An 11,159-nucleotide genomic window follows, 5' to 3' on the forward strand; every position below is an offset into this window, starting at 1 on the left:
TGGGTGTTGCAATAGGTATGGCAAGAGCAGTAAGGTTTTTATTAGAAGAGAGGAAGGTGGACCCAGGCGGTCGGTTTATGTTTTTGAAATGAAAGTTACAGAAAATGGAGTGTACATTGGTGAATATATACTGCCCTAACAGAAAACCGAAAGATTACCTAAAATAAATCTTGGGAGAATTAATGGAATTTAAGAAAGGCCATTTGATTTTGGCAGGTGACTTAAGCTTCTGCATGGATCCACAGATAGACAGTACATCACGTGCAATGGGGACTGGAGAAAACCAACTATGGAAGGTAAAGAAGAAAATACACCAACACCAATTGGTGGATGTATGGAGGGCTCATTACCCCTGGGAAGAGACTATTCTTTCCACTCTACCATGCACGGGATGTACTCTACGTTGGATTATATAATGGTGGAATACAGATTGTAAGAATTGGTTGTAAAATCATCTATAAAAATAATGATCGGACCATGCACCAGTAATGGTGAAATTAAAGCTCACAGGTGTTCAGAACAAGACAAGTACCTGGATTTCAAATGAGGAACTGATACAAGATATAGAAGTGGGGGGGGGGGGGGAATAAAAAAAAGAACTGTAAAAACTACTTCCTACTTAATGAAATCCCAGGGATTTCAGAGGGCAGGATATGGGAAGTGCATAAGGCCTATGTCAGAGGAGTGCAGCTCTTTATAGGAGCTAGAAAAAAGAAAAAGAGGAAAAGTAGCATGGAAGGACTTATAAAAGAAATCTACAAGTTAGAACAGATACATGAAACCAAGGTAGATATGGAGACACAGCAAGCACTGATTACAAAAAGGGATGAATTGAAAGATAAAATGGAACAAGAGACAAGGCAGGCATTTAACAGAGTGGTGAAAGACAGATATCAATGGGGAAATAAACCAGAGAAACGTCTAGCAAAAAGTAAAAAAAATTTTTTTTTAAATGTAAAAAATGAAAAAGAAAAAATAATAAATTATATAGAAAAAATGAAGAACAATAAAGGGGAAATGGTTCATACAAAAACAGAAGTTGCTAGGGTTTTCCATAGCTACTATAGTGCACTATACTCACCGAGGCAAGGTGGCCCCGGGAGTAGAGTCAAAAAGAAAACAAAAAATACAAGAATACCTAATGGAAGCAAACCTACTTAAAATATCAGTAGAAAAACTGCAAGCTCTTGAAGATCCAATAACACAAGATGAGATAAGAGCAGCAATTAAAAGTACAGCGACAGAGAAAAGCTCAGGACTGGATGGGTTTACAATCCGATATTATAAAAAAATTCGGGCAACAACTAATACCCAAAATGTGTTCATATATAAATAGAATAGGAGAAGGGGAGGAGATGAGGAGGGAGTCTCTTCTGGCACACATTACAGTGATACCTAAAGAGGAAAAAGATGCAACCCTGGGGGAAATGGGAGAGTTGGGAGTTTATATGAGACATAGGACCCGTAGGTACAATGCCTCCATCCCTGTTTGACAACTCATTGAAGAAAGAGGTTTGGGACTTTGCCTTTCATCCTTTCCTTTGGTGTGTGGCTTCTATTTTACATGTAGCCCCCATGGGTTGGGGCACATTAAGTGTATTTCCCTTACTCTACACTTAGATATGGCATTTTCCCATACGATCACATTTTCACTCACTACCTCTTGGTGATAATATATATATATATATATATATATATATATATATATATATATATATATATATATATATATATATATATATATATATAACAAATAAACTTTAAATAAGAAGCCAAAATATTTGTATGCTCTTGCAGGATAGCTCAAAAAAATCGGATGTGCCTGTATTACGCATCTTTTTTATTTTGAGCTAAAACATTCCTCAATGACCAATGCAGTTCATAGCTTATCTTCTTTTCTTGCCAGGGAGTAGGCTGTACTGGATGTGATGATTCACATACATACAAGTCTGTGCTTTCAGACACAGCTCTGACCTACTTTCCAGAGACCTACTTGTGTAGTTATGCATAAAGGGCAAACTGAGAGAAATGAAATATCACTGGATATTATACTGCCAACTGCCACTATACAAATTATTTAATTTACAGATATCCACATACACAATTAGCATGCTTATATCATAATAAACACTTTAAACAGCAATACACACAGTGAAGTAACCTATATAAATCAATCAGAATGCATCTTTAACTGATCTTAGTATAGTAAACTAATGTCTGACCGGGTGCTATGGGCTGCTGAATATTGCAAACAGTAGCAAAACTGTTTGTCGTAATGCACTGTGTGTTATAAGAAATCTGTTTTCTCATAGGAATGTGGCAGGGTGGATTTGATTTAAATCAAGTCAATTTAAATCATGATTTAAATCACTAGTAAAAAGGCTTAATTTAAATCATCTTGATTTAAATCATAATTTGTAAAGAGCAACTGTCATCTCTGTCCCGCAGCGGCTCCTCCTCTGACCTGCTGACTCGATGACAGTCCCATTCACTTTAATGGGAAGGCTGGTGATGCGGCAGTGACACAGGTGAGCAACATGGTGGCAGCAGGTGAGTTGATGCCTGCTTACAGGCGCTGCCATGATGGATCTGAAATCTTTAATATTTTCAAACAAAATTAAGGTTTCCTATTTAGAATAATAAGCTGTCAGGTTAGTAAACAGTGATATCAGAACTGATTTTAGGTTAATAGGTTAATCACACACAGTTGGAGAACTACTCAAATTATTTTATTTTATTATTTTATTAAAACAATAACATTGCCAGTGCATGTTATCTCAGCTTGGATTCATTGAATGGGTTTACCAAAAAAAAAATTTATATTGCAGAATATACAGCCTCATGCTACATAACCAAGCTCCTTTTTATGCACAAGATTTTACCCCCTTACTGACCAGAGCACTTTTTACAATTTGGAACTGCGTCGCTTTAACTGACAATTGCTTGGTCATGCAATGCTGTACCCACACGAAATTTACGTCTTTCTTGTCTCTCTCAATCTGGTCCTAGGTCTGGGTACCCACAAAAAATGTACGTCTTTTTTTCCGTACACATAGAGCTTTATTTTGGTGGTATTTGATCACCTCTGCGTTTTTATTTTTTTGCGCTATAAACAAAAAAAGAGCGTCAATTTAAAAAATATATATATTTTTAACTTTTTGCTATAATAAATATGACTCAAATAAAAAAATAAATAAAAAAATATTCATCAGTTTAGGCCAATATATATTCTTCTACATGTTTTTGGTAAAAAAATAAAAATAAATCTACAAACTATGGGAAATATTTTGGAATTTGTGAAGTCTAGGTTTTAATATGGAATGTGATGACAATTTTTGCTTTTATTTGCTCATTCCTCTGTTTGTTCAGTTACAGGATTGGCTTCAAATCTCTTTGTAAAGTACCACATTTAGAAACATTTCAATGTCTAAACACCATATGCAACCATGAACCTTATACTATAAACCATATGTCCAGTAATGTCACCATGTGGACCCCACAGCTACAACTGATATAACACTGTTCACACAATACTGCTAAATAGGGATGAGCTTCGTGTTCGAGTCGAACATACATTCGACTCGAACATCGGCTGTTCGCCCGTTCGGCGAATTCCGAACGTTATGGGCCGTTCGCACCAAATTCGTGTGGCGCTCACGGCCCACAATGCACTGCGATGGCGCAGTGCATTGATGGCTCATGATTGGCCAAGCATGCACTGTGACCCCACATGCTTGGCCAATCACAGCGCCGGCAGCGAGGAGAGCCATGATTGGCCACAGGCAGGATGCCTGTGGCCAATCATAGCTCAGGCTGTGTAGTACACGCCCCACACTATATAAGGCCGCCAGCGCGGCGGCCTTGTGTAGTGTGTTGGCATCTGTAGCAGTTAGTGGGTGTTCTGTGTACCTTCAACACAGTATACACCGATCGTTAGCGGCCGATTTTTCGTTCTTGCTCTTCTGTAGTGGTTGTTGTCTGCGTGCCCTGACCGCAGTATACACCGCTATATTCACCAATATATCTAGCGATATATCTATCTTTTATAGTAGAGCTGTCAGTCAGTGTTAGGAGATTGTGCGTGCTGTCTGCTTGCTCTGAACGCAGTATACACCGCTATATCCACCTATATAGCTAAATATCTTGCTCGTTTTAAATAGAGCTTTCATTCAGTGTTAGGAGATTGTGCGTGCTGTCTGCGTGCTCTGAACGCAGTATACACCGCTATATCCACCTATATAGCTAAATATCTTGCTCATTTTAAATAGAGCTTTCAGTCAGTGTTAGAAGATTGTGCATGCTGTCTGCGTGCTCTGAACGCAGTATACACTGCTATATCCACCTATATAGCTAAATATCTTGCTCGTTTTAAATAGAGCTTTCAGTCAGTGTTAGGAGATTGTGCGTGCTGTCTGCGTGCTCTGAACGCAGTATACACCGCTATATCCACCTATATAGCTAAATATCTTGCTCGTTTTAAATAGAGCTTGCAGTCAGCGGTAGGAGATTGTGCGTGCTGTCTGCATGCTCTGAAAAAGACGGACGGCAAAACAAATTATACAGGGGTGATAACCCTTCCCTATGTTTTCCAAAAAGCTTAAAAATAGTTTTTTTGACTGGAGCTACACTTTAAAAAGGTACCAGTTGAAAATTACAAACAGATTCAACTTAACACAACAAACCTACACAGTCCCTGTCTTGTTTGCACCGCCTGTATACTGCTGTTCTGAGTATATAGGGCCTGGGGGCCACACGTATTTCCTTTTTTTAATATGGGTACGGGGTTCCCCTTAATATGCGTACAAGACCCAAAGGGGGCTGGTAATGGGCAGGGAGGGCTACCCATGCCATTTTTCTCAATGATTTTCAACCATATTGCAGGAACCAGATATTACATTAAAACCGCAAGCAGCTTTAAATTACGTTATTTCCGTTAAATGTCATTTTGTGCAGGGACTGTTCTAAACACGGGAACACGTGGCACTTCACAGGCATACTACAGACACCCCCGAGGCACCATATTTAAAGGAATATTTCACTTTTTTTTTTTTCACTTTAATCGTCATTAAAATCAGTGCTCCCGCCAAAACGTCCGTTTTTAAAAGTTTTTTTTGCATTGACCCATGTCCCCTGGGGCAGGAGCCAGGTCCCCAAACCCTTTTTAGGACAGTATCTTGCAGATTAGCCGTTAAAATTAACACTTTTCATTTCGAACGTTCGAGTCCCATAGACTTCAATGGGGTTCTAACGTTCATACGAATTTGGGGTCCGTTCGAAAGTTCTGGTGCGAACCGAACCGGGGGGTGTTCGGCTCATCCCTACTGCTAAAGTAACTCATTCATGACCTTACACTTTTTCTCACCTTTATGGCATTCTTCATATGCCTCCGATTCATTCCCAACACCTAAACTAACCATAGACATATTTGCTAATGGCTAGTGGGATATCAGCATGTCCTTGATTGTGTGCCATAGACAGCCATACTGAGAATGATGAGTATGGGATATCTGCCTGTCCCCAATTGTGCTGTTGTACCACACGCTTATCCCAAAAAGGAGCAAAGGCCATCAAGCCAAGGTCCAGCAAAGTATTTGAGGTAATTCACAAAAGCATGCTGTACATGTGCATAACCAATGTTTCAAAGACATCAAGGTTTTCTTCCTCAAGATACAGCACTCTCAGAATAGGAACCTTAGTTATGAACATGCACAACATGCTCTTTTAAGTTAACAAGAATACTTTGTTGGACTTTGCTGTTTTCTGTTTTTTTTACTACACAGCCACCACTGATGGGCATGCATCCACCATATATTATGGCTTGAGGGGTATTTGTGCAGAATGGCATCCTATACAGTATATGTCAGTGATCTTTTTCCAGACAAATCCAACATGTGGAAATATGATGTCTGACTCACAGTCTGCACTGTATACCGCGATTTTCCAAATTTTTAATTATTACAGGGGGGGGGCTGCACAAGCCCCCTGTAGCAGGGGGCCTGGTCGCAATTGTGACCGCTGTAAGTACGCCCCAGCTGAGTGCCCTAAATAACTAAACTATGAAATATCCACAATATCGTAACCAATGCAACCAAACACCCCCTTCCATTGTTCCTTGCAGTGAAAGAGTATAAAGTTTAGATGTCAGTTGGTGCCAATGAATCCATAGGTGGTAGCCCATAGCATAGCATGTAAAAAAAAAAAAACAGACCCCAGATAGCAAGCAATTAAGCTGCAAGTTTGAAAGTGACTCGCTAAACTATTGCTAGACTTGCCAGGCTTCACAAGATTGTTGCACAATTGCAGCAGGTCTGCATTGCATAACTCCAGATTAACTTTCTTTGCAAACATTCTTTAAGTCTGCTGCAAGTTCTGGTTCAGTTATATCGTGCAATAGTCATTCCACCACAGGGGTCACTGTTTCTCAACCAGGGTTTCTCCAATGGTTGCTAGGGGTTCCTTGATCAATGACCAATTTTTGCCTCTAAGATAAGTGACACCAATGATCTTTTTAGCTATCTGTAGGGGTAAATTCTTCCCCAAGACCACAGATGTAAGGAACACTCTTCCACTGACCATCACACCAATGTATCATGAGTTTTAGATATAGCCATTTTTTAACAGGGGTTCCCTGAGACCGAAAGGTTATTTCAAGGGTTTCTCCCTGTTGAAAAGGTTGAGAAAGTCTGCTGTAGACTCAAAACTGCAACTTTGCTCTTGCTAGAGACTTCTCAAACAAATTTGCTACAAATTGAAAAATTGTCAACTAGAACTTGTGCTTCAAGTGCCCTGAAAGTGTAAAACTTGCCAGTGAAAATGTACAGCAAGTTAACAAGACTACACAATTTGTGGCAAGTTATCCTTGCTATCTGGTACAGCATTAAACTTAAAGTGGTTCTGCACCTAAAAAAAAATATGAAAAGCCAGCAGCTACTAATATTGCAGCTGCTGACTTTTAATAAAATCACACTTACCTGTCCCAGGGTCCAGCGATGTCGGCGGCAGATGACGAGCGATCGCTCGTCTCGCTGCTGCCACCGCCACCATCCTCTGTCAGGGAATCGAAAAGTGAAGCATGGCGGCTTCACTGCCCAGGTTCCCTACTGCGCATGCGCGAGTCGCGCTGCGCGTCTCTTCAGATCCCACGCTGTGTCCTGGAAACTGTGTGTTTCCCAGAACACAACGGGGGGCGGGGCGTCTTCGGGTGTCTGCCCGGAAGTGGGTGCAGATGCCTGGATTATCCAGGTAACTGCACCCCCCTCCCCCCTGAAAGGTGCCGATTGTGGCACCGGAGGGGGGGAGGGATCAGATTAGCGGAACTTCCCCTTTAGGATGAAGAACCGCTTTAAGCAAAAGTTTAGTATAGTATCATTTATATAGTATAGTTTTAGTATAGCTGTTTCCCAAAACAATTACATTGAAGGTATGCTGTGACGGATAACTGTCACAGTTGCTTGTGCTCGTAACCCTATGTCAAGCCATCAAATGGCCACTGCAGATGAAACAGAGGCTAAAATGCCAGCTTCTTCGGCTGCAAGTAGGTAGGAGAGTTTATTCCTGCTTTAATAAAGGCAAACAAGGGGCATGTTTGTGCAGTGAAGATGGTGCTTTACTGTGATTAACTGGTATTGAATCAATCATTGTCTTTTAAAATGTATGTACCAGAAGGTTCACCTGTAGTGAATGTTTGGTGAAAGTCATCTTTACTGCTTCATAAATACATCCCATGTGTGCAAAGGTAAAGTAGCAGCGTTCGGTCAGAATCTTGCCAGCTTGCACACTAATTAGTTAAAAGGGATTATTTTATCGCTCACTATGGGTAACTAATCACTGCTGTTCTTTTCCCTTTGTTGTTAACCAAAGGTCAGCAAATCCTACAAACCAAGTAGCAAGTTTGCATTGATTGGCTACAGATTAATGAATATTTATGTTTACTGAATAAAAGACCTTCAGTATGATTCCCTTTGATGAGAGACCCTGTAATCTGCTGCACAAGGGCTAGAATGATTTGGGGTTCAGTATAGAGTGCTAACCTGGGGCACACAAGAGGATTACAGTGCATTTTTCAAAGTCCTTTCTCCCTCTCTGTTACACAACAGGCCTGTAATGACTTTTGTAGACCTTCAGTCTGAAGGCTTCAGATGCTGCTGGCTTTCAGTCTGCATTCTAGTGGTTTATAGCTACTTGCTTATTATTACAGAAGCTGCACTCACTGACCATGCTTGTTTACATGATACCTGCAAAATCCATCCCTGGGGTATTTGGCAGAAGTCTGCAGAGCAAACCCAAGATGCCTTCTTACTAATGTATTGCAGAACACTTCTCTGCTGGCTTGCATACTAGATTACTGCAGTCTATTTACTCAGCGAATAACCTTTATACAAGTACCAAAAGGAAGCTAATGCATCCATACTGTACTTTTACCCTTTCTAAGGTTACATGGCCATAATACACATATTACATATATACATACATATATTTTCATGACCGCAATAATTACAAATCTGCATAGATATGCATTTCCAGTAGTTGCTAAATAAATTCTCTATAATAATAAAAATATATAAATAATTTCCAAGTTTTGTAACTGCATAGTATTCTCCCTGTGTCACCCCTTGTCAGATAAGTAGGTCAGAACAGAACGCATTTGCGTATGTGAATCATCATCACTAACATAGCCCACACTCTGTCTGCAGCAATGTACAGTACAAGAATAAAATGAACATGCACTTTATTTTTAGTCTGCAAACATCAAATGGATTAGCAAAATCACTGGATGTGCAGAATCCTGCAGACAGGCTGCAAGTGATGCATAAAGAATGCACTTGCACAGGCATCCAAACATTCATAAAGAGTTAACCTTTCTCTGCTAGGATAGACTGCATGAAGAATACACTTGCATAGGCATCCAAGTAAAGAAACGGTTAATTGTTCCCTGCCAGAAGTGATTGTATGGAGAATGAAGGTATGCAAGCATCCCCCCTACAGAAAGAGTTATCCATTGCCTGCCAGGATAGACTGCATGAAGAATGAAGGTACATAGGCATCCCAGTACAAAAAGAGTTATCCCATTCCCTGCCAGGACAGATTGCATGAAGAATAAGGGTACATAGGCATCCCCATACAGAAAGAGTTAACCTTTCCCTGCCAGGACAGATTGCATGAAGAATGAAGGTGCACAGGCATCCCCATACAGAAAGAGTTAACCTTTCCCTGCCAGGACAGATTGCATGAAGAATGAAGGTGCACAGGCATCCAAGTACAGAAAGAGTTAACATTTCCCTGCCAGAATGGATTGCATGAAGAATGAAGGTGAACAAGCATCCAAGTACAGAAAGAGTTAACCTTTCCCTGCCAGGATAGATTGCATGAAGAATGAAGGTGCACAGGTATCCAAGTACAGAAAAAGTGAACCTTTCCCTGCCAGGCTAGATTGCATGAAGAATGAAGGTGCACAGGCAACCAAGTACAGTCAGAAAGAGTTAACCTTTCCTTGCCAGAATGGATTGCGTGAAGAATGAAGGTGCACAGGAATCCACGTGCAGAAAGAGTTAACCTTTCCCTGCCAGGATAGATTGCCTGTAGGCATAGAGCTGAGGTGGTCTGCATGCCCTATTACACAGATGCCAACACTGGTTAGTTTGCATTTAATAAGATTTAACTGGTAGAATGTATAAAAAATAGTCCTAAAAATGGGGTCTATTTATATGTTCACCCAACTTTCACCCAAGATTCACCCATTTTTATAATTAGATTCATTTGGAAAAATTGTGTGATTCCTGGGTGAGAACTGCGTAAATCTTTCATGAATACATTTAGAAGTAGACACAATTTTTATTAACATTTTATAAATTCTACTAGTTAAATCCACCTTGGCCTGTTTGCTTTACACATAAACACCCAATCGACTGTCTTCGTTTGCAAAATCAAAGCACATATTGTTATAGCGGTTACCTTATTTGGATGTAAGATTCATATTTTGGGAAATACCTATAAATATTTCATTTAAAGAATATAAAATCTAGTAAATATTGATACACAACATTCTGTTTTCATAGCAAGACCCAAAATAAACAGACTCCAGTAAATGGCACGACTCGTGTTGCATATTGTAGGTAATCCAGCCTCTGTGCATCATGATGAAGATCAAGCCATGCAGAATACATTCATGGCACTTTCCTGGAGCTGTCACATGCATGACATCTAAGCAGAGGCAATCACTGGGCTAACTCATGGATCAGCCTGCACTTGTCTCTGGGACATGGAAGGTTAAAGTCACTTACCGCCCCCCCCCTAAAAAAAAAAACAAAGATACATATGTGACGGGTGCACCTACCTCATTTATTGTCACGATTTTTGGTGCTCCTGAATTGGATTTGTTTGCAGACAAGGATCTGGCTGCTAGATGGATAAAGAGAGCAAATCCTGCAGTGGCAATCTGCTGCTGAGGCTAATTCTCTTATCCTGCACCCACCGCCTTGCTTTACAACCACATTAAAGCATGTTCAGCAACCTGGGCACTTGCTTGTTGTTTCCCCATCTATACCCCCCTCTAAAGATGTAAACCTTCTCCTGCCCCCCCTACATGCTGTTGCCATACAGACTCTGAATTGGAACCCTCCTAGAGGTGTGTGCAGAGAGAAAAACAGAGGATGAAGCACCTATCAGCAGCCATTGCAGGCAGCCAGAGCCAGCCAATAAGAGGAAAAAAGCAGAGTAACTTAGTAACAGCACTGTATCCAGTCACTTGTATAGGATGTGACAGTTAACACCTTCTCTGCTGATCGCTGGCCTAGCTTACTGTATAATGACATTTAAAAATAGGTTTGTAGGTCTATAGTCTTGCTCTTAAAGTGTATGCAATCTCTAACAATAAATTGTTCTCACCTGCTCCTTTTTGGTTAAATATACTATTTTATTATATCTGTTGGACGAGTGCAAAAAAAAATCTACAATAAAAAAAAATAGTCGTTGATCCATAAAATCGAAAAAAAAAAAAAAAAAAAAAAAACGATCCAGCTAGAAATCTTTTGAACTGATAACTTCCTGCGCTTTCTGCTTGGACTGTTATTCATTTGCATCTTTCGCTGTTAACTCAGTGGACTAAAAAAACACCTCCCCCTGTTATGGAGAAGCGGGAAGTGTGGGGTAGTTACATACTG

At 40.2% G+C, this 11,159-nt stretch overlaps 1 protein-coding gene across 1 annotated transcript in view; it reads right to left on the reverse strand.

Moving 5' to 3' along the window:
- Nucleotides 1-10,607, reverse strand: part of ABHD8 (abhydrolase domain containing 8) — a 44,004-nt gene extending 33,397 nt beyond the window's left edge. Inside the window, exon 1 of the mRNA XM_077475420.1 lies at nucleotides 10,334-10,607. The gene's annotated coding sequence lies outside the window, so the exon portion shown is untranslated. The remainder of the gene's footprint in view (nucleotides 1-10,333) is intronic.
- Nucleotides 10,608-11,159: the final 552 nt, after the last annotated feature.

The sequence above is a fragment of the Lithobates pipiens genome, unplaced genomic scaffold (genome assembly GCF_037356315.1).
Source record: "Lithobates pipiens isolate NorthernLeopardFrog02 unplaced genomic scaffold, aLitPip1_a1.2 Scaffold_13, whole genome shotgun sequence".
NCBI classification, from domain to species: Eukaryota; Metazoa; Chordata; class Amphibia; order Anura; family Ranidae; genus Lithobates; species Lithobates pipiens.